The sequence below is a fragment of the Callithrix jacchus genome, chromosome 5, assembly GCF_049354715.1.
Source record: "Callithrix jacchus isolate 240 chromosome 5, calJac240_pri, whole genome shotgun sequence".
NCBI classification, from domain to species: Eukaryota; Metazoa; Chordata; class Mammalia; order Primates; family Cebidae; genus Callithrix; species Callithrix jacchus.
In genome coordinates, this window is record NC_133506.1 from 93,359,925 (window position 1) to 93,383,964 (window position 24,040).

The 24,040-nt window shown below is 39.5% G+C and overlaps 1 protein-coding gene, 1 long non-coding RNA gene and 1 pseudogene across 5 annotated transcripts in view; 2 read left to right on the forward strand and 1 right to left on the reverse strand.

Annotated features, from left to right (window-relative positions):
• Window positions 1-24,040, forward strand: part of PPM1E (protein phosphatase, Mg2+/Mn2+ dependent 1E) — a 256,455-nt gene that overhangs the window by 21,226 nt on the left and 211,189 nt on the right. The gene's annotated exons all lie outside the window — the stretch shown is intronic.
• Window positions 2,662-24,040, forward strand: part of LOC118153781 (uncharacterized) — a 40,288-nt gene continuing 18,909 nt past the window's right edge. For all 3 annotated transcript variants that reach the window (XR_008481567.2, XR_008481562.2, XR_008481560.2), the window contains exons 1-4: window positions 2,662-2,839; window positions 7,534-7,653; window positions 7,748-7,860; window positions 8,215-8,247. This is a non-coding gene — a long non-coding RNA (uncharacterized LOC118153781). The remainder of the gene's footprint in view (window positions 2,840-7,533; window positions 7,654-7,747; window positions 7,861-8,214; window positions 8,248-24,040) is intronic.
• On the reverse strand, window positions 10,047-14,528 carry LOC144582911 (large ribosomal subunit protein uL11 pseudogene; annotated as a pseudogene).

The window sequence follows — 24,040 nt, forward strand, 5'->3', positions numbered from 1 at the left end:
TACCTGGTGATCTGCCTGCCTTGGCCTCCCAAAGTGCTGGGATTACAGGCATGAGCACCATGCCCGGTCAGTGAGTTAGTTTATTTTTTTATTCACTTGTTTTGCACCTTATTACCGAACGGATTTCAAGTACAAATTAATTTTTTATAATGGAAGTAATATTTATATATTCATTAAAAATTAAGTATCTACCATATGCCAAACACTGTGCTAAATGCTACTTATTCGGAGATAAACATGTTCCTTTCCTCAAGAAGTTTGTGGTTTAAAGGAAAAGCAAGTACAATACAATGTGATCATGTTATTAACTCTATTATGTATGAAGTGATATACTGAGCACCTTACATACTGTTATTCTCTATTTTTCAGATAAGGAAATTCTTAGAGATATTAGGTAACTTGTCCTAGGTCACACAATAAGTGTGAAATTCAAATCAGAATTTGAACTCAGATGTGTTTGACTCCAAAGCTTATTATCTTGCTGCCTCTGTACAGTATACTGATTAGAGTTGGATACAGCAATACAGGTTTTATGGGAACACTAAGACATGTGAGTCAAAGTAGTCCATTGGATTTGGAAGGGGACACTTAAATTCCATTTAGAAGACTAAATAGGAATTAGCCAAGAGGAAGAGGGAGCTGAAAAGCATTCCAGCAGAGACATTACCATGTGCAAAGGCGTGGAGATGAGAAAGCATAGCACATTTGATACTTGTGTGGCTTTTATTTCTCTTAATAAAGGAGGGTAAACCTGCAAGGAAAACCAGAGAATGACCTGAAAGTAATTCATTCATTCATTTATTCAGTTACTGTTGGGCACTGTAGACTATATTGCTATATTTCTAGACTGTATGCTATATTTCTAGGAAGATAGTGGAATTTTTAAATTAAGTCACAGACATGTCACACATGTTAAACAAGAGCCTTAAAATCTTAATTCTGCCCTCTAGTTTGTTTTATTTTGCTGTTAAAACAGTGTCTTCTAAATTGTAAAATTTCTTTCTCCCTCTCTTTTTTTCCCCCTGATCATTTCTCTTGTCATGCTACCTGATGCCAAGCTGTGTGGAGATTTTAGAACTGAAGACTGCCTAAACTGTTCCCATTTCAACTATGCTTAAATCCTATTTGATTCCTAAAGATTTGTAAAAGGATAAGTATGTTTCTTTGTATCCTCTAAAAGACCTTATCTTTTAGAGGATAAATGTACCAGAAGTACTAAAACAGATCCTTTCAAGGATGTGTCTGGAGAGATAGAAGCATACCAAGCTGCTACATAGTGTACAGGACAACACAAGACTATGAATCAACATATGAAACTTAGGAGGTAGAGAATAACTTTCTGACTTTGAAGGGGTGACATTCATAGATACATTTATCATTCAGTGAGATAAATTTTTATTTTTTTCAACCTTAGAATCTAAAGAGACAGGCTTCAACACTCATTTCAAATGCTTTATCTTACTAGAAGAATTTCCCTGAGGTCAGCTGGTAGTATCATTCCCTCCCATGAACTACCTCAGTATTCTATCTTTTTATCTTCTTAGAAGACATTTGGTAATTCCTTCCTTTATTATAAGTCATTTATATGCATGTCTTAACTCCTTTATTAAATTGTACCTTCCTTGAATCAGAATTCATGTTTGATCCACAGCACTAAGCCTTGTACATATGAAGCACTGAGTTAATATTTAATGAATTAAAGCATAGCATTTGTATTACAAACTGAATTATTAGAGCAGTTTCTTTTTTTGAGACAGAGTTTTGCTTTTTGACTGGGCTCAGTGGCTCACGCCTGTAATCCCAGCACTTTGGGAGGCCGAGGCAGGTAGATCACGAGGTCAAGAGATCGAGATTATCCTGGTCAGCATGGTAAAACCCCATCTCTGCTAAAATACAAAAATAGAGCAGTGTTTCTTTTATTTATTTTGGCTCCCCATTGAGGAATTGAACCCCGGTCTCCCTCATGACAGGTGGGATACTCACCACTATACAAACGAGGAGAGCAGTGTTTCTTAAGTGTTGAACATGAATTACCTACATCAGAATTACCTGGAGTGTTTTGTTATGCAAATTCAAATTCCTGTGCTTGTGCCCACACCTACTAAACGAGAATTTCTATGGGTTCAGGGAATCTGTTTTGAATAAAAATTGTAGGTAATGGGCCCAGTGCGGTGGCTCACACCTGTAATCCCAGCACTTTGGGTGGCTGAGGTGGGCAGATCACCTGAGGTCAGGCATTTGAGACCAGCCTGGCCAACATGGTGAAACTCCATTTCTACTAAAAAATAGAAAAGTTAGCTGGGTGTGGTGGTGCACGTCTGTAATCCCAGCTACTCAGGAGGCTGAGGCAGGAGAATTGCTTGAACCTGGGAGGCGAAGGTTGCAGTGCACTGAGATCTCGCCATTGCACTGCAGCCTGGTGACAAGAGTGAAACTCCACCCCCCCACCAAAAAGAAATTGTAGGTAATTATGGTGCACACTAAAGTTTGAGAACCACTGCACTGGGGAGAATGTAAGAATCCAAATTTAAGTTACATTTACATGAAAGGACAGATACATATCTTGATAAAAATTATAAACATTTAGGTCACTCCGTCTTGCCCTGCCCCGGCGGGTGAGTGGCTGGGATCCTCTGCTTGTCGGCACTGTCTTCTGGAACGTTGTTGCGGTCTGCCTGTTGAGGAGGGTGTGTCCTGCGGAGCGATGGCTGTTGTGTTGCATGAATATCAGTTATCGCTGAAGCTTCTCTTTGGCTCATCAGCCACTCAGGCCTTGGACCTAGTTGATCGACAATCCATAACCTTAATCTCATCACCCAGTGGAAGGCATGTTTACCAGGTACTTGGAAGTTATAGGAAAACATACACGTTTGGCTTCTTGTTCATGTCCTGTATTTGCCTTCCCAGTGCTACGGAAGAGTGACAGCATCCTGTGCAGGCATCTCTTGGCAGTTTACCTTAGTTAGGTTTTGAGCGCCTGTCAGCAGCTAAGTGTCTCCAACAAGCAGTTGACTGACATATTATTGATGGAGAAGAAACAAGAACCATAAAAGGGCAAATGAAGGAACAGATGAAAAATCATGTCCTAGAAGGAAACTACAGGTACTACCAGGGATTTTCAGTCTGAAGAAGAAAAGACAAAATAGGTAACAAAAATATTAGAAGAGAGAGTGATGAGACTCAGTTGGATACCAACAGAGAGCAAAGAAAATAATTCATGAAGAATAAAATAAAATCAATTTCATCATAAGACAAGAACTTATGGTAAAGCTGCTCACAGCCAGAAGAGGATCCTAGAAGGACAGGAACTCCCTGTCTGCAGCATTTCACAAGCATGTAATATCCTTGCAGGGATACTGCAGAAGGAATTGACACAATGGACAAACAGATGATATAGGTGATTTTACAGCCTAAGAAAGGCCCATGCTTTTGCCCCCAGAACATGAGGTGCTAGTGAATAAATGCTGGGTGAAAAGCCCAGGGCCCAGATGTTGTAATGTTCTGTGATTGGCAGATGTTTTTTGTTTTGTTAAAGTGTGACTAATAAAATCTATCAAGACTTTTCTGCTTAAAAAATATTATAAACATTTAGTACATGGTAGAGTATAAAATATAAGAAAAAGTAGGTCAGGCACGGTGGCTCACGCCTATAATCCCTGCACTTTGGGAGGCCGAAGCGGGTGGATCACGAGGTCAAGAGATCGAGACCATCCTGGTCAACATGGTGAAACCCCGTCTCTACTAAAAATACAAAAAACTAGCTGGGCATGGTGGCACACACCTATAGTCCCAGCTACTCAGGAGGCTGAGGCAGGAGAATTGCTTGAACCCAGGAGGCGGAGGTTGCGGTGAGCCAAGATCATGCCATTGCACTCCAGCCTGGGTAACAAGAGCAAAACTCTGTCTCATAAATAAATAAATAGAAATAAGAAAATGTTCCATGTAAATTTTTCTATATCACAGTAAGGACCAATTAATATTTTGGAAAGTTCAATCTAAAAAAGCATATTTAGATGTAAATAATTTTAAATATTGACCATTTTCTGTGAATGCATTTGAAATAAAGCACCATGATTTTATAATTAATGACTAAGAAAAGACATATTGGATATCTTATCTGCACATTCTCATATTGCTATATGCAAAGATTGCCTTTTATGGCATGCTTCTTTATAAAATAGTTGGTAACTAATAGTACTGTCAGAAATATTATGGTTTAGGAGAGAGAGATCCAAGATGACCGTCTAGCAGCAGCTCACAGTTGCAGCTCCCAGTTAAGGCACAGGGAGTGAGTGGATGCCAGACTTCCAGACAAATTTTTGTTGCCTATGGACCAGGAGATTCCCAGTGGAGGAGCCCCACAGGTCGCCAGTATTACTCTTTTGGCCGGTGTGGCTGTTTTGCCGGCATCCTGGTGTGGCAGTTCTCAGTGCAGAGTATGTGGGACTGGGTGCCTTTTTGGTTGGTGTTTGGAGCTCCGAGAAGGCAGAGTCACCCATTCAGCTGATTGAGAGGGGCACTGAAGCCGGGAGCCAGACTGGGAGATTCCTGGGCAGAAAAGCACCACGAATCTTAGTGCCGCTGTTTGAGCCAGCGCTGTCACTGCACCGGAAATTGCATAGATCCTGGTGCCTTTTCACCTTTTTGGGTGATTGGGGCACCTGGGAGAGAATTGACTGTTCAATTAGGAAAAGAAAAAAAGGGGGCTCCGAGTCAGGGAGCCAGGTGCTCGGGGCTCGGTTGGTCCCACCCCCACAAAAAAACAGCGACTGGAAATGCTGATGGTTGAGAGTTTCACAGCAAGCACAGCTGACCCCAGGAAGGTCCTGCTCTGTGGGGGAGGGGCGTCCGCTGAAGGAAAACAAAGAAACAGAAATAACATCGCCACCAACAAGCTGAATGTCCACTCAGAGACCCAATCTGGAAGTCAGCAAGTACAAAGACGACAGGTGGATAAATCCACAAAGATGGGAAGAAACCAGCTCAAAAAGGCTGAAAACATCCAAAATCAGAATGCCTCTCCTCCTTCAGGGGATTGTAGCTCCTCATCAGCAAAGGAACAAGGCCTGATAGAGAATGAGTGTGATGAATTGTCAGAATCAGGCTTCAGAAGGTGGATAATAAGAAACTTCTGTGAGCTAAAAGAACATGTTTAACCCAATGCAAAGAAACTAAGAACCTTAAAAAAAGGTTTGACTAAATGCTAACTAGAATAGACAGTTCAGAGAGAAATATAAGTGAATTAATGGAGCTGAAAAACACAATGCGAGAACTTCGCAAAGTATGCACAAGTTTTAACAGTTGAATTGATCAAGCAGAAGAAAGGATATCAGAGGTCGAAGACCAGCTCGATGAAATAAGAAGACAAGATTAGAGAAAAAGGGATAAAAAGGAATGAGCAAAGTCTCCAAGAAATATGGGACTGTGTGAAAAGACCTAAGTTTGATAGGTGTATCTGAATGTGACGAAAGAATGAATCCAAGCTGGAAAATATTCTACAGGATATTATTCAGGAAAACTTTCCCAACCTAGCAAGGCAGGACAATATTCAACCCGAGATAATCCAGAGAACACCACAAAGATATTCCTCAACAAGAGCAACCCCAAGGCACATAATCATCAGATTCACCAGGGTTGAAATGAAGGAGAAAATGCTAAGGGCAGCCAGAGAGAAAGGTCAGGTTACCCACAAAGGGCAGCCTATCAGACTCACAGCAGATCTCTCAGCAGAAACCCTACAAGCCAGAAAAGAGTGGGGGCCAATATTCAATATCCTTAAAGAAAAGAATTTTCAACCCAGAATTTCATATACAGCCAAACTAAGCTTCACAAGCGAAGAAAAATAAAATCTTTTATGAACAAGCAAATACTTAGAGATTTCATCACCACCAGGCCTGCTTTACAAGAGCTTATGAAAGAAGCATTACACATAGAAAGGAACAACCAGTATCAGCCTTTCCAAAAATATACCAAAAGGTAAAGAGCATCAACACAATGAAGAATTTACATCAACTTTAAATTTAATGGGCAAAACAGCCAGCTGGCATCAAATGGCAGTATTAAACTCACATATATTATTATTAATCCTAAATTTAAATCAACTAAATCCCCCAATGAAAAGACACAGACAGGCAAATTGGTTAAAAAGCCAAAACCCGGCTGGGTGCGGTGGCTCACGTATATAATCCCAGCACTTTGGGAGGCCGAGGCGGGTGGATCACGAGGTCAAGAGATCAAGACCATCCTGGTCAACAAGATGAAACCCCGTCTCTACTAAAAATACAAAAATTAGCTGGGCATGGTGGTGCATGCCTGTAGTCCCAACTACTCGGGAGGCTGAGGCAGGAGAATTGCTTGAACCCAGGAGGCGGAGGTTGCAGTGAGCCGAGATCGTGCCATTGCACTCCAGTCTGGGTAACGAGTGAAACTCTGTCTCAAAAAAAAAAAAAAAAAAGCCAAAACCCATTGGTAGGCTGCATCCAGACCCATCTCACATGCAAGGATACACAAAGACTCAAAACAAAGGGATGGAGGAAGATTTACCAACCAAATGGAGAGCAGAAATGAATGAATAAATAAATAAATAAAAAGCAGGAGTTGCAATTCTTGCCGCTGATAAAATAGACTTTAAAGCAACAAAGATCAAAAGAGGCAAAGAAGGACATTACATAATGGTAAAAGGATCAATGCAACAAGAAGAGCTAACGATCCTAAATATATACGCACCCAATACAGGAGCACCCAGATACATAAGACAAGTTCTTAATGACTTATAAAGAGACTTAGACTCCCACACAATAATAGTGGGAGACTTTAACATCACATTGTCAATATTAGATCAAAGAGACAGAAAATTAACAAGGATATCCAGGACTTGAACTCAGACCCAGAACAAGTAAACTTAATAAACATTTATAGAATTCTCCACCCCAAATACACAAAACATACATTCTTATCAGTACCACATCACACCTATTCTAAAAGTGACTACATAATTGGAAGTAAATCATTCCTCAGTAATTGCATAGCATTTCACAGGTTTAAATGAAATACTGGTTAGCTGCTTATTTGTTATTTTCCTCCCTTATTCCTTCCTGTCTCCATCGTTAAGCACAATTATTGGCATGAAAGAGGTTTTCAATACCCATTTTTAGGCTGCATTCTAGCCTGGGCAATAAAGCAAGACTCCTGTTCTCTCTCCCTCTTTCTCTTCCTCGTTCTCTCTTTCATTCTTTTTTTTCTTTCTTTCTCTCTTTATCTCTTAAAAAACAATAAGAAATATTGTGGTTTAGATAATATTTAATGTATTTTGCTCCTTATTTTTCTGTAACAACACATTATATTGTTAGATTTACTTGAAGATTTTCTTATTTGTGAATGTTTTATTTGTGATTTTTTAAAAATGTGGAATTGTTAGAATGCCAGTTATCTTGGCGTATGCATTCCTGAATTGATAAGGACTAAGATAAGCTATGTCAAACAAGTAATATAAATCTTCATGTAGATAGTTCTTTGTTCTGTTTTGTTTTTGAGATGGAGTCTTGCTTTGTCACCAGCCTGGAGTGTAGTAACGCAATCTTGGCTCACTGCAACCTCCGCCTCCCGGGTTCAAGCGATTCTCCTGCCTCACCTCTCGAGTACCTGGGACTACAGGTGCATGTCACCACGCCTAGCTAATCTTTGTTTTTTTTTTTTCTTTTTTCTTTTCTGTTTTACTTTATTTATTATTTAATCTTTGTTTTTTTAGTAGAGATGGGGTTTCACCATGTTGACCAGGATGGTCTGGATCTCTTGACCTTGTGATCCGCCTGCCTCAGCCTCCCAAAGTGCTGAGATTACAGGCGTGAGCCACCGAACCAGGTAGTTCTTTATCTCTAATATGATAAAATAGTTTTGTAAGCCTAAACTGTCTTTATAATGGTAATGCAAATGAGAAATATTTAAATAATGCTTGTAATGTAGAGCACTGGTCCAACTATTTTACATACATTAACTCATTTAATCCTCATGAGAACTAAGTAAGATAGGCACTGTTATTATCATTATATTTCAAGTAAGGAAATTGAGGTACAGATTAAGCTATCTAAGTTTACACAGCTGATAAGTAGCTAGGACAATCCGGCTTCAGAGTCAGCATTCTGAACCACTCTATAATAATGTTATTGTTGTATTTTTAATTAGCAGTTTGTTTGACTTTGTCATAATCATTTTCAGATCTTCCAGCAGTTACATGGCAGATATTTTCAAGTAAGTTTTTTTTTTAAAATTCAGCCTATATCTAAACAGTATCTTTTAAAAATTGTTTTTAATGCTATTCTTTTATTGATTATATCTAGTAACATTGAGATTTCTTAAAAATAGTTGGATTTCAGAGGATATTTTTAGCATGCCATTTTTGGTTTTTGTGATGGAAGTAGATGGTCATTTAACTTACAAAAAGAAAAAAAAGCCAGGCACAGTGGCTCACGCCTATAATCCCAGCACTTTGGGAGGCCGAGGCAGGTGGAAGTCAAGAGATCGAGACCATCCTGGTCAACAAGGTGAATCCCCGTCTCTACTAAACATACAAAAAAATTAGCTGGGCATGGTGGTGCATGCCTGTAGTCCCAGCTACTCGGGAGGGTGAGGCAGGAGAATTGCTTGAACCCAGAAGGCGGAGGTTGCAATGAGCCGAGATCGTGCCATTGCACTCCAGTCTGGGTAACAAGAGTAACTCTGTCTCAAAAAAAAAAAAAAGAAAAGAAAAAAAAAGGCCAGACATATGGTGACTCACACACTTTGGGAGGCTGAGGCTGTGAGGATCTCTTGAGCCCAGGAGTTTGAGACCAGACTGGACAACATAGGGAAACCCTGCCTTTACAAAAATGTTTTAAAAATTAGCCAGACATGGTGCTGCGCCCTTGTAGTCCCAGCTACTTAGGAGGCTGACATAGAAGGATCCCTTGAGCCCAGCAGTTTGAGGTTGCAGTGAGCCACTGTACTCCAGCCTGGCTGACAGGGAGACCCTGTCTCCAAAAAAAAAGGAGGGGAGAGGGATATTTATATCTTTAGCATTGATCGACTCAAATGAAAGTCTAGTAATTTTAATTTTCAAAAGCTGTTAGGACACATAATGAATTCTTATGACAAAACCTAGATAAATTTGCATACCAATTTTGAAAAATTATATATAAAAGATGTTTAGTAATGTATATTTCTTTCTGATGAAAGGTACTAGTTTTTCTCTACAAAAATGCATTTTTAATGTCTCTGTGGTACACAAGAATAATATATTTGTCCTTGATCTGTGTCACTTCCTCATTTTAAATTCACCAGGTAGGTCATTTTAGGTGTCATTTGTTGCTTTATTTTAATAAATACTGAAAATGATTAGCCACTTTGTAGAAATATCTAACCTATGAACTCATGAATTAATATTTAAATCATGTTTAATAATTAAAATCAGTTTAATATTTAATAATTAAACTCATGTTTTAATATTTAAATCATGTTTAAAAATTAATGTTTCTTCAAAACATGAACTTGTCGAAGTGGTTTAATTGAATACTATCGGTCTCTGTTATAATCAGGACAGCTCAGAAGAAGAGAACTAAATTAGAGAGAAACCCAGAATGGAAAACAAGGGAGAGTTTAACCCTTAGAATAAAGGGTTAGTGGTCAGGCGTGGTGGCTCACGCCTGTAATCCCAGTACTTTGGGAGGCTAAGGCGGGCAGATCACGAGGTCAGGAGATGGAGACCATCCTGGCCAATATGGTGAAATCCTGTCTCTACTAAAAATACAAAAAACTTAGCTGAGCATGGTGGCGTGCACCTATGGTCCCAGCTACTCAGGAGGCTGAGGCAGGAGAATTGCTTCAATCCAGGAGGTGGAGTTTGCAGTGAGCCAAGATCATGCCACTGCACTACAGCCTGTTGACAGACTGAGACTCCATCTGAAATAAATTAATAATAAAGGGTTAGAAAAAGAGGATGTGGGCTATAGGAATCCTTTTTTTTTAACCAGTTGTTAAATGATCCTTTATTGAAATATTTTCCTTTGTGCCTCTTAACTAGCTGGGCATTGAACAGCACCACTGTTGATGTCATCGATGGTGTCATGAGGGTGACGGCCATCAACATTACAGCTTACAGACTGGGCAGTCCCCAGGATCTCTTTAATGGTTCCAGAGAGTGCTCTAGCTAAAGATCAGTGCCACATCTGTCGAGCAATCTCATCGAAAGTGATATTCCCACTGTGCTTTTAATGTTTTTCTGTTTCTATCTTTGGTGGTTACTTGAGGGCTTTGATGATCAGGGCAGTGGCAGAAGGCACCACCTCAATCTGGGCCTGTCTGTTCTGAATGGTCAGTTTCATTGTAATCCTCAGGCCCTTCCAGTCACCCATTGCCTTGGCAATGTCATCACCAACCTTTTTTGGAGACAGACCCAGGGGACTGATCTTGGGGGCCAGTGCAGAAGTGGCACCTACTTCCCCCACAGTGCACATCAGGTATATGACTTTGATCTTGTTGGGGGTCGAACTTCGGTGGCATGGCGGAGGCAGCTGGTGTCAGATGAACCCGGATTTGGGACAACTGAAGAAAGTTGCACCTTGGCCTCCTCCAAGCTGACAGCCAAAAGCAGGAATCTTTAATAAGATTATAGGGCTGGTGCAGTGGTTTATGCCTGTAATCCCAACACCTTGTAGGTTGAAGCAGGATGATTGCTTGACCCCTGGAGTTTGAGACCAGCCTGGGTAACATAGCAAGATGCTGACTTTACAAAAAAAAAATTAGCCAGGCACATTAGTACCTGCCTGTAGTCCTAGCTATTTGGCAGGCTGAGGCAGGAGGATCCCGTAAGCCCAGAACTTGGAGGCTGCAGTGAACAATGATTACACCATTGAACCTCAGCTTGGGTGACAGAGTGAGACCCTGTCCCCCACCTCAAATAAATCATAGGTATGCCCAGACATGTTGCTCTTAATAACATAATTAAGCTGGGCTTGGTGGCTCTCGTCTATAATCCCAGCACTTTGGGAGGCCAAGGCAGGTGGATCACAGGTCAGGAGTTTGAGACCAGTCTGGCCAACATGGTGAAACCCTGTCTCTACTAAAAATACAAAAATTAGCCAGGCGTGGTGGCAGGTACCTGTAATCCCAGCTACATGGGATGTTGAGGCAGGAGAATCGCTTGAATCCAGGAGGCAGAGGTTGCAGTGAGCCGAGATTGAACCACGGCACTCTAGCCTGGTGACAGAGTGAGACTTGGTCTCAAAAAGAAAAAAAAAAAGCATAGTTAAGATATTTTTATCTTTCAATGCAAATTTGTAATCTGGTAAATTGAAAAGCAGTATGAACATTGAATTATCTGTGGAACTCAAAGGAAAAAGATCACTGTAATTTCATATTTTACATGAGAAAAGATTTCTTGAATTTTTTTGCTTTGATCTATATTTTGTCATTTCATTGAGAGTAGAAAAAGAATGAATCGCTTTTTTAAAAATTTATTTTTATTTTTATTCATTTTTTTTTTTGAGACGAAGTTTCACTCTTGTTGCCCAGGCTGGAGTGCAATGGCGCGATCTCAGCTCACTGCAACCTCTACCTCCTGGGTTCAGGCAATTTTCCTGCCTCAGCCTACTGAGCAGCTGGGATTACAGGCACGTGCCACCATGCCCAGCTAATTTTTTGTATTTTTAGTAGAGACGGGGTTTCACCATGTTGACCAGGATGGTCTCGATCTCTTGACCTCGTGATCCACCTGCCTCAGCCTCCCAAAGTGCTGGGATTACAGGCTTGAGCCATGGCACCCAGCCATGAATCGCTTTTTATAAACAATATTTTTCTTTTCTAAATTTGACACTAGTATGAAACTTACCCAAGTTGTTTAAATTTGTTTGTTTTTTGAGATGGAGTCACCCAGCTCTGTCACCCAGGCTGGAGTGCAGTGGCATGTTCTCGGCTCACTGCAACCTCCACCTCCCAAGTTCAAGCAATTATCCTGCCTCAGCCTCCTGAGTAGCTCAGACTACAGGTGCATTCTACCACACCCGGCTACTTTTTTTTTGTATTTTTTAGTAGAGATGGGGTTTCACTGTGTTAGCCAGGATGATCTTGATTCCTGACCTCGTGATCCACCCATCTCAGCCTCCCAGAGTGCTGAGATTACAGTCACAAGCTACCACACCCTGCCAGTGTTTAGGATTTAAAAATATAAACTGAGGATTTGATTTTTTTTGTCTTATTTTTTTTTAAGGGAGGGGGTTGTTGCTTTGAGGGGAGTTATGCTTTTTTTTGTTTGTTTTTTTTGTTTTTTTCCTTTTTGTGGAGAATGGGGTCTCGCTATATTGCCCAGGCAGGTCTCGAACTTCTGGGCTCAAGCTGTCCTCTCACCTGTGCCTCTCTAAGAGCTGAGATTACAGGCATGAGCCACAGCGCCCGGCTGTTTTTGTTTTTTTTGAGATGGAGTCTCGCTCTGTAGCCAGGCTGGAGTGCAGTGGCAGTATCTCGGCTCACTGCAGCCTCCACTTTCTGGGTTCAAGTGATTCTTCTTCAGCCTTTTGAGTAGCTGGGACTACAGGTGCACATCATCATGCCCAGCTAAGTTTTGTATTTTTAGTAGAGACAGGGTTTCGCCATGTTGGTCAGGCTGGTCTCGAACCCCTGTCCTCTGGTGATCTGCCCGCCTTGGCTTCCCCAAAGCGTTGGGATTACAGGCATCAGACACCTCAGCCGGACATTTTTTTTGAGATGGAGGCTCAGTCTGTTGCCCAGGCTGGAGTGCAGATCTTGGCTCACTGCAACCTCTACCTCTTAGGTTTAAGCAATTTTTGTGCCTCAACCTCCCAAGTAGCTGGGACTACAGGCACAAGCCACCATGCCTTGCTAATTTTTATTTTTATTTTTGTAGAGATTGGGTTTCACCATGTTGTCCAAGCTGATCTCAAACTTCTGGGCTCAAGCAATCTGCCTGCCTCAGCTTCCTAGAGTTGAAATTACAGCTCTGATTCTCAGGCTGAGATTACAGGTCTGAGCCACAGCGCCTGGCCATAATTTATATTTTAAATAGCATTTTGTTCTGATTAGATAGAAGCCACATACTCATTATTAGAGTTTTTGAAACTATGGGGAAAAAGAACAAAAATTACTTGTATTTTGCCACTCTAAATAGCCATTGTTTAGGAATAGTTTTCTCTTTTTTTTCTATGCAAATATAACTAAATTGAGATGATACATATATGTACTTATAGTATTATGCCCTGCTTTTTCCCTTTAACACTTTAAAATAAGCACTTTTGTAAATCATTAGACGTTTCTTGAAAACATAATGTCGAAATGTTGTTAGTGTGATTTTGCTCAAAATTCACAGTAGGAGGTATATTTTATTTTGTGATTAAGGCCACACATACATATTTAATTGTATCAAAACATAAATTGTAAAACAGTATTAAGGGTAATGCATTTTGATTTTTTTTGAGTCAAAGTTTCACTCTTGTTGCCCAAGCTGGAGTGCAATGGCGCAATCTCAGCTCGCTGCAACCTCTGCCTCCTGGGTTTAAGTAATTCTCCTGTCTCAGCCTCCTGAGTAGCTGGGATTATAGATGTGTGACACCATGCCTGGTTAATTTTTTTGTATTTTTAGTAGAAATGGGGTTTCACCATGTTTGCCAGGCTGGTCTCAAACTCCTGACCTCAGGCGATCCACCCGCCTCAGCTTCCCAGAGTGCTGGGATTATAGGTGTGAGGCACCATGCCCGACCTGCATTCTGATATTATCTGTTGTATTTTATTTTTAAAAATATGCTTGTTTCATCCCTTTGAATTGATTTTGCATTTCACTAATGGGTTGCAGCCTGCAGTTGGAAAAATGTCTCCTGTATAAATATTCTGTAATCCAATTATGACCCTTTTATTGGACAAATTTGGTTCAGAATTTTGCCAGTAGATGAATTTAAAAGTGTTTGTGAGTGTATTTACCAAAGTAATTAAGGCTGGCTGTAATAAATTATTGCTAAAGTGTTAATACATAAGTCTTCTGGCCAGGTGTGGTGGCTCATGCCTGTAATCCCAGAACTTTGGGAGGCTGAGGTGGGTGGATCACGAGGTCAAGAGATCGAGACCATCCTGGCCAACATGGTGAAACCCCAACTCTACTAAAACAATGCAAACATTAACTGGGCATGGTGGCGCATGCCTGTAGTCCCAGCTACTCGGGAGGCTGAGGCAGGAGAATTGCTTGAACCTGGGAGACAGAGGTTGCAGTGAGCCGAGATTGCGCCACTGCACTCCAGCCTGGCGCCTGGCGACAGAAAAAAAAATAATAATAATAATAAATAAATAATAAGTCTTCCTTATCAGTTTGTTATATACTTTTTACAGATTTTTGTATGTGTTCACTTACTCTCTATGTCAATATCTATTTTTACACACTTTTTCCACTTTGAGGCAGAAGAACTGCTTTACTACACCTTTAAATTTTTTTAAAGTATATCATGACTATCTTTTCACATCAACATATAGTTACCTTGTTCTTTTGCCTGCTGCATAGTACTCCATTACAGATGGATCAAAATTTAACTTTTTCATTATTAATGAAGATTGTGTTGCTTCCAATTTTTTGTATTACAAAGAATGCTGCAGTGGCCATTCATATATATAGACCTTTGTGCATACCTGCATATGTTTTTGTAGAATAAAGTTTCCTAGAATTGAGGTTGTTGAAATATAGGGTATACACGCTTAAAATTTTTTTTTAAATCTTCAACCTATTCTTCACAACATTTATATCAGTCAACTCTTAACTCCAATAGTATATATAAGAAAGAGGCTGGACGTTATGGCTCACACCTGTAATCCCAGCACTTTGGGAGGCCAAGGCAGGTAGATTCCTTGAGCCCAGGAATTAGAGACCAGCCTGAACAACATGGTGAAACCCTATTTCCACAAAAATTAGCCAGGTATGGTGGCACACAGCTGTGGTCCTAGCTACTCAGGAGGCTGAGGTGGGAGGATCACCTGAGCCGGGGAAGTCGAGCAGTAGATATTTTCTATTTTAATTTTTGCCAATCTGATGAGTGAAAAAAATGCGTTTGATTTTAATGTATTGGTTTGGCATCTTTTCACATGCTTATTGGTGTTTTATAGTTCTGTGAATTGCTTGTTTATATCTTTTATGAACTTTTGTATTTTTATTATTGATTTATAGGAAATCTTTATATAGTATGGATGTTAGCCACTTGAGTATTATGTGTTACAAATGGCTTCTCATAGTCTATAAAATGTCTTAAAACTACAAGAGAATCTTTTTCTATATAGAAATTAAAATTTTTGTACTTGGTCACATTGGTTAATTTTTTTCTTTATGGCTTCTGGGATTTGTGTAATGTTTAAAGGGTCTAACGGACCTTGTCCACCTACTGTCTTCTGTGTTCCTCTGGATATTTATAGCTTTTTATGTTTATTGGAAATTTTTGTATTGGATACCACCACATATAAATAGTTCTTTTTTAAAAAATTTTTTATTATTATTTTTAAGACAGGGTTTCACCATATTGGTCAGGCTGGTCTTGAACTCCAAACCTCAGGTGATCTACCCGCCTTGGCCTCCAAAGTGCTTGGATTACAGGCGTGAGCCACCACACCCGGCCCATATAAATAGTTCAAATTGATATATCTAATTATTACTTCTGATAAGTAAATAATTCTTTTAATTAGGAAGATTGGCAAGTTTGTGAAAGGAGTTCTAATTTTGTTAAAATGCCTAAATTGAAAACTGGGAATCTATAATGGTAAATATAGTTGGTCAAGCCATGAATATAAGATTTATAAATGGTTGGTATAATGGTAGATCTTTTTTGGGTAGGAAAATGCTTAAACAAAAGTACAGATTTCTTTTTTTTTTTTTTTTTTTGAAACAGAGTCTTACTCTGTCACCCAGACTAGAAGGCAGTGTTGTGATCTCAGCTCACTGCAACCTTCACCTCCTCGGTTCAAGAGATTCTCCTGCCTCAGCCTTCAAAGTAGTTGGGATTACAGGTGTCTGCTACCATACCCGGTGAATTTTTGTATTTTTAGTAAAGATGGGATTTTGCTATGTTGGCCAGGCTGGTCTCAAACTCCTAACCTCAGATAATCCACCTGCCTTGGCATCCCAAAGTGCTGGCCTCCCAAAGTGTTGGGCCACCTCACCTGGCTCAAAAGTGCACATTTCTAAGCAATCTCTAGAGCCAACCAAATTCTTTGGGTGTTTCACAAATTCTTGCCTTGGTGACATTTTCTGTCTTAGAATGTAAGGAAAGAAATATATTTGTATAAGAAATCTGGAGGGATATACACCAAATTATTAACAATGATTTTCTTGGGGCCTGATGTGGCTGACACCTGTAATCTCAGCACTTTGGAAGGTTTAGGCAGGTGGTACAACTGATATTAGGAGTTTGAGACCAGCCTGGCCAACATAGTGAAACTCTGTCTCTACTAAAAATACAAAAATTAGCCGGGTGTGGTGGCGTGCACCTGAATCCCAGGTACTGGGGAGTCTGAGGCAGGAGAATCACTTGAACCTGGGAAGTGGAGGTTACAGTGAGCTGAGATCACACCTCTGCACTCCATCCTGGGCAACAGCAAGACTCTGTCTCAAAAAACAAACAAACAAACAAAAAAAAACCTAATTAAAAAAAACAGTGATTTTCTTGGGATGGTAAGATTTCAGAATTTTTTTCTTTTTTTTAATTTAAGACAGAGTTTCACTCTTATTGCCGAGGCTGGAGTACAATGGTGTGATCTAGGCTCATTGCAACCTCCACCTCCCAGGTTCAAGTGATTCTCCTGCCTCAGCCTCCCAAGTAGCTGGGATTACAGGTGCATGCCACTACGCCTGGCTAATTTTGTATTTTTGCTAGAAGTCTTGAACTCCCGACCTCAGGTGATCTGTCTGCTCAGCCTCCCAAAATGCTGGGATTACAGGTGTGAGCCAGTGCACCTGGCAGATTTCAGATTTTTTTTTTAAAGCCTTTTAACTTATTTTTTAAGTTTCTTTTTATTTTTATCTTTTTATCTTTTTTTTCTCTTATTTTTCTAAGTTTTTTTCCCAACAAAAAATGTTATTTGTTTAGTGAATATAGGACACATAAAGGATTAAGTGATGGATACTGCTGCTTTGGATCTATTTATAGCCAATGAGGAAGAATTGGTGGGTAGGAACGATAGAAACCTCTGGAGACAAAGTGACCGTTTTATAAAAGTTTGTGATAGCTAGGATGAGAATTCTGGAAGTAGCAACATACGTATATTGTCTAGATATGGTAGGAAGAAGGCTTTAAAAGAATTGAACAAAAAATAAGTAGTCATGACCTCATGAGCTAAGACTGGGAAAGTTGGGAAACATTAAAACGTAATTATATAATTACAAAGTTATAAATTATAGCAATGAGTTTTTTTTATAAAAGGCAAATGTTACATGCAGAGCAGGCCAGGAGTTACAAAAAGAAAAAAGAAAGAAAAGGCAAATGCAACTGAAGCTACTGTGACTCCAGTTGCAACAGTGTTAACTCAGGTGTTTTTCTTTTTTGGAGACGGAGTCTCTGTGTCACCCAAGCTGGAGTGCAGTGGTGCGATCTTGGCTCACTGCAACCTCTGCCTCCTGGGTTCAAGTGATTCTCCTGCCTTAGCCTCCTGAGATTACAAGCATGAGCCACTGCAGCTGGCCTTAACTCAGGTTTTACGAAGGATATATATAAAAGATGAATATAGAAAAGTGACAAACATATAAGTGTGCCAGAAAAGTTAAAATTCAGAATTAACAGATGTGAGGAATATATTAAAGATAATTTTAAATATTTTACAATTCAGAAACTAGAATAAGGAAAATATATGCCTATTTAATATTAACTGCTCCTATTTTGTTTCCACATTTTCCATCAAGGAGGATAATCTTTATTCTGTAAAAACAACAAATCAGTAAAGTAGAACTAAAGTCCAATATTCTTTCATTGAAATTAAGAAAGCATCTTAACTACTCAATATGACTTTGTTTCCTAACCTGAACTAATTATATATCTGAGATTGCTCTGAACTTATAGGTAAGAAAGTTGAATTTTGGGGAATTGTTGAGAATAGAAAAATGCCAGAGGATTGGAGGTAAACAATGAGTAAGGACTTTGACAGCATGTTGATTACATTCAGAAATGACAAAGCTTGCTGGACCTTTATGCAAACAGTAAAAATAATTTGAAAGTCTTGTAGCAAGAAGGAATTAACGGATTGGTTTAAATAAGTATAACTAAATATATAATCCTGCATTTGGGTTGGAAAAAAAACAGTTGAAGAATTGATAAAGGATAAATAGCATAATAAAAGCATTTATTACAAAGGGAATTTTATTGTTGATAAACTTAATTATGAATCAGCCACATGATTTGCCTGCCAAAATTCAGTTATTATAGTTTTCTAAACAAGGGAGATTGGTTAGGCTTGGACCTGGCATGTATCCAGATTTAGGTGTACTACGTTTGAGAAAAATTGGCATATGTTCAAATGGTAGCAGTATTAGCTCTTTCTTGCGTGGCAAAAGAATTAGATATAATCTAGCCATAATGCAGCTCTGGGACCAATGATTACAGGAAGACTTAAGCGCAATAGAAGGAAGAATTTTCTAGTGATGAGAACTGTCTAGACAATAACAGGATGCTTTGAGAGGCAGTAGTATATATGTATAGTGGTTTTCTTTTTTTTGTTTGTTTTTTGAGACAGAGTCCCGCTGTCACCCAGGCTGGAGTACAATGGTGTGATCTTGGCTCAGTGCCACCTCCAACTCCCAGGTTCAAGCAGTTCTCTTGTCTCAGCCTCCCTTGTAATTGGGATTACAGGCAACCACCACCATGCCCAGCTAGTTTTTTTGTATTGTTAGTAGAGACAGGGTTTTGCCGTGTTGGCCAGGCTGGTCTCGAACTCCTGACCTCAGGTGATCCACTCGCCTCGGCCTCCCAAAGTGTTGGGATTACAGGTGTGAGCCACCGCACCTGGCCTGTTTTTTTTTTTTTTTAGCGACAGGATCTCACTGTTACCCAGGCTGGAGTACAGTGGTGTGATCTCAGCTCACTGCAACATCTGCCTCCCAGGTTGAAGCAATTCTCTTACCTTAGCCTCCCAAGTAGCTGGGATTATAGGCCAGTACCGCCACACCCAGCTAATTTTTTGTATTTTTAGTAGAGATGGGGTTTCACAGTGTTGGCCAGGCTGGTCTCGAACTCCTAACCTCAAGTGATCTGCCTGCTGAGGCCTCCCAAAGTGCTGGGATTAAAGGCATGAGCCTCCGCTTCCGGTCCTTGTATACTGTTGGAAGGAGGCTAGTTAAATTTTTTGTAAGAATGTTATAGAGGGAATTAAAGTTCAAATGTCTTGAATATATACATTGGTTTGGCTTTACATTTTTTCATATGGTTACTGGCCATTTTTATATCTTCTTTGGAGAAATATTTATTCAAATCCTTTACCCTTTTATTTATTTTTTTGAGATGGAGTCTTGCTCTGTTGCCAGGCTAGAGTGCAGTGGTACGATCTCGGATCACTGCAATCTTCGCCTCCCAGATTCAAGCGATTCTCCTGCCTCAGCCTCCCGAGTAGCTGGGATTACAGGTGTGTGCCACCACACCCAGCTAATTTTTGTATTTTTAGTAGAGACGGGGTTTCACCATGTTGGCCAGGATGGTCTTAATCTCCTGACCTTGTGATCTGCCTGCCTCAGCCTCCCAAGGTGCTGGGGTTAGAGGTGTGAGCCACAGTGCCCAGCCATACCCATTTTTTAATTGGGTTATTTATCTTTTATTATTTGAGTTGTAACAGTTATCTATATATTCTGGACAGAAGTCCTTTATCATATATGCTTAGCAAATAGTTTCTCCCATTCTGTGAGTTTGTCACTTTCTTGATGGTAACATTTGCAACACAAAGATTTTTAATTTGGATGGAGTCCAGTTTATTTTTTCTTTTGTACTTGTACTTTGGTGTTGGCTAATCCAAGGTCATGAAGATTTACTATGTTTTCTCCTAAAAGTTTTATAGTTTTAGCTTTTCATTTATGTATAAAATTTATTTTGAGTTAATTTATTTATATGGGGGAGTTGGGGTCCAACTTTATTCTTTTGTGAGTGAACATCTAGTTATCCTAGCATCATATGTTGTAAAAACTGTTCTTTCCCCTATTGAATTGTTCTGGCAATGTTTTTTTTAAGACGGGGTTTCTCCATGTTGGTCAGGCTGGTCTTGAACTCCTGACCTCAGATGATCCACCCACCATGGCCTCGCAACGTGCTGGGATTACAGGCATGAGCCACCAGGCCTGGCCCTTTTTTGGTGGTGGTGGTTCTGGCAATTTTTAAAAGGATAGTGTGATTTAAGGCCAGGCTCATTGGCTTATGCCTGTAATCCCCGCACTGAGGCAGGTGGATCATGATGTCAAGAGATCAAGACCATCCTGGCTATCACGATGAAACACCATCTCTACTAAAAGTACAAAAAATTAGCTGGATGTGGTGGCACATGCCTGTAGTCCCAGCTACTCTGGAGGCTGGGGGCAGGAGAATCAGTGGAACCCAGGAGGCGGAGGTTGCAGTGAGTCGACATCATGCCACTGCACTTTAGCCTGGGCAACAGAGCAAGAGTCTGTCTCAAAAAAAAAAAAAATAGTATAACATTTACTTATTTACTTACTTCCTTGCAGTGTCTTCCTCTGTTGCCCAGGCTAGAGTATAGTGGTATAATCATAGTTCACTGCAATCTCCAACCCCCAGGTTCGATCCTCCTGACTCAGCCTTCTAGAGTAGCTAGATGTACCACACCTGGATAATTTAAAAAAAAAAAAAAAAAAAGGCCAGGCATGGTGGCTCACGCCTGTAATCCCAGCACTTTGGGAGGCCAAGGTGGGTGGATCACGAGGCCAAGAGATCAAGACCATCCTGGTCAACATGGCGAAACCCTGTCTCTACTAAAAGTACAAAAAATTAGCTGGGCATGGTGGCACATGCCTGTAATCCCAGCTGCTCAGGAGGCTGAGGCAGGAGAATTGCCTGAACCCGGGAGGCGGAGGTTGCGGTGCGCTAAGATCGCGCCATTGCACTCCAGCCTGGGTAACGAGCGAAACTCCGTCTCGAAATATATATATATATATATTTTTTTTTTTTTTGTAGAATCATGATCTCCTTTTGTTGACCATGCTGGTCTTGAACTCCTGGTCTGTAGTTATTTTCCTGCCTCAGCCTCCCAAAGTGCTGGTATTACAGGTGTGAGGCACCTTGCCCAGCCATAACTTTTACTTTTTATAAAAATCCAATAAAAACTATGGAAGATGGGAGAGAAAGTATAGTACCCCCCGATCTTAGGGGGATGTGTTCTAAGAATCCTAGTGGATGCCTGAACTGTAGATGGTACCAGACCCAGTTGCTGATTGCATGGATTAAAACACATTTTAGCTCATGTTTTCCACTCAAATTTATACTGCCTTTTTCATCTTATCTAAGTACTTATACACTGTGGCTATAACATTTGCAGTTTGAGATGTGACAGCAAAACTAACACAGATCTTTTTTACCTTGAATTTCACTGTCAGGGCAAGGATTCATTCTTTCCATAGATCTCAGCAACCTCAGCATATTATTTTTTTCTTTCTTGAAATCAAGAACTTTTACCTTTTCACTTTAAAGGAAGTACTTTATGGCTTCTATTTAGCATATTCAAATTGCCAGCATCACTACTTTTGCAATTTGGGGCCATTATTAAGTAAAATAAGAGTTATTTGAACACAGACACTGCTATAATGCTATCTGACAGTTGATCTGATAGCCAGCTTGGCTGCTAAATTACTACAAAGCTGGTAGCATGCACAGCATAGATACACTGGACAAAGGGATGATTCATGTCTCAGGCAGGACAGAGTGGGATGATGCAAGATTTCATTGGGCTACTCAGAATGGTGTGCAATGTAAAACTTATGATTCGTTTATTTCTAGAATTTTCCATTAAATATTTTGGACTATCGTTGACCATGGGTAACTAAAACTCAAAAAGTAAAACCATGAATAAAGGGAAACTACTGTAAAGCATAATTCTGCTACCCTTACACAACTTCCATATTATTGTTTTTGTTGTTGCCTAATGTTCCATCTGCAGGTTATACATAACTTAATAAATTTGTCCCTTATTTATTTGAATTTAATATTAAATGTAACACTGAAATCATAATCTTTGTTCATAAGCTATTACCTTTCTATTGCATAATTTTCTTTTATACATTTCTGAAAGGATTTCTTCTAAATTTACATTGAAAACCACTAGTTATATAATTTTGATTTTGAAAATTCTGAAATAGGGGGTGTTAAATACATTGGCCAGTTTAACATTACAATAGCAGCTGATACTGACCTCTGGCTATGGGTCAGGCAATATGCCAAATAGTTGTGTGCATAATCATATTTAGTTCAGATTCTATTAGATAAGGAATTCAAGGCTCAGAAAAGTTTGATAACTTGCCCAAAGTCATAAAACTAGTAAATGGCAAAGATGGCATACAGGGCTGTGTAACTCCCATACCTCACTGGCTCCCATACTGGACATAAACAGTTATGATGGCAAGATTCCCACAGTAATAGATTAGATTAGATTAAATATTTTTTAAATAATTAAATTTTAAATTAAATATTGAATTCACATGATTTAAGTACTAATATTGGCATTAGTACTTAATGCCAATATTAGTACTTACTTACGGGCATTATTGGCCCAAATTTTTCTTGTTTTTCTTTTCTTTTTCTTTTTTTAAATAAACCCACAGCCAACATTGTAGGCGCAATATTTGTTTTGTAAAAATGGAAATCTAAAAACTGATTCTTCTCTGGAGATTTAATAATTTGTTATTCTTGGGCCCCATGGACTAATCATCTTGTATTATTCCCATGTGTATAGCACTTACCACTCCAAAGAGTCTAGAGAGGATATGTAGCCAATACAGAAGTTATTTCACTTATGAGTACTTTAGTAAAGAAATGGAAAATGAATTAGGAGTCTTTAACATCGACATGTAAATCTAAATTTCTTGATGTCTTAAAAATATAAAGGTTAGTATTTTGGAAAGAATATACACAATAGTAGCATTTCTGATCCAGACATCTAGGTCCTATGAATGTATATTCAGTTAATAATGGTCACCACTTAGTAGTTATTTCAATTGTATAATTAATAAATGTGTTTAGTATTTAAAATAATTATCTTTTTAAAATTTTAATTAAAAAAAAAAATAGAGATGGGGGGAGTCTCACCATGTTGATCAGGCTGGTCTCGAACTCCTGGCCTCAAGTGATCCTCCCTTCTTGGCTTCCAAGTGCTGGGATTACAAGTGTGAGCCACCATGCTTAGCCTGAAATAATTATCTATAACTCATAATTATTGCTATAGCCTGAAATATAAAGAGAAAAATCACAATTATAAAATGATGCTTAAAAAGAAATGGTAATTTTGAAATGTAATGGCCTAGAAAAAAATGGTTTTGGCCATGTTCACAGTTTTCTTTAAAACATGAAAATGCCAGTTCTACACAAATTCTTGTTCTAGGTTTCTATTTTTGCAGTCTTTCAGCACATCAAACTGTATAAACTTTTTTTTTCTTTGAGACAGAGTCTTACTCTGTTGTCCAGGCTAGAGTGCGGTAGCATAGTCTCAGCTCACTGCAACCTCTGCCTCCTGGGTTCAAGCAATTCTCTTGCCTCAGCTTCCCAAGTAGCTGGATTACAGGCACTTGCCACTATGGCCAGCTAATTTTTGTACGTTTAGTAGAGATGGGGTTTCACCATGTTGACCAGGCTAGTCTCAAACTCCTGACCTCAAGTGATTTACCCACCTCGGCCTCCCAAAGTGCTGGGCCTGTATAAACTCTTTTCTGTGCTTGATTTTCACCCAAAGAGTTAGAGTTTATACAGATTAACAAGGTGACTGGAGGTATTTGTATGTCCTACACAGAAGAGTCACTTCAGTTTGCTAGAACAGTACTCTTTCACTATGGGTATAGTTT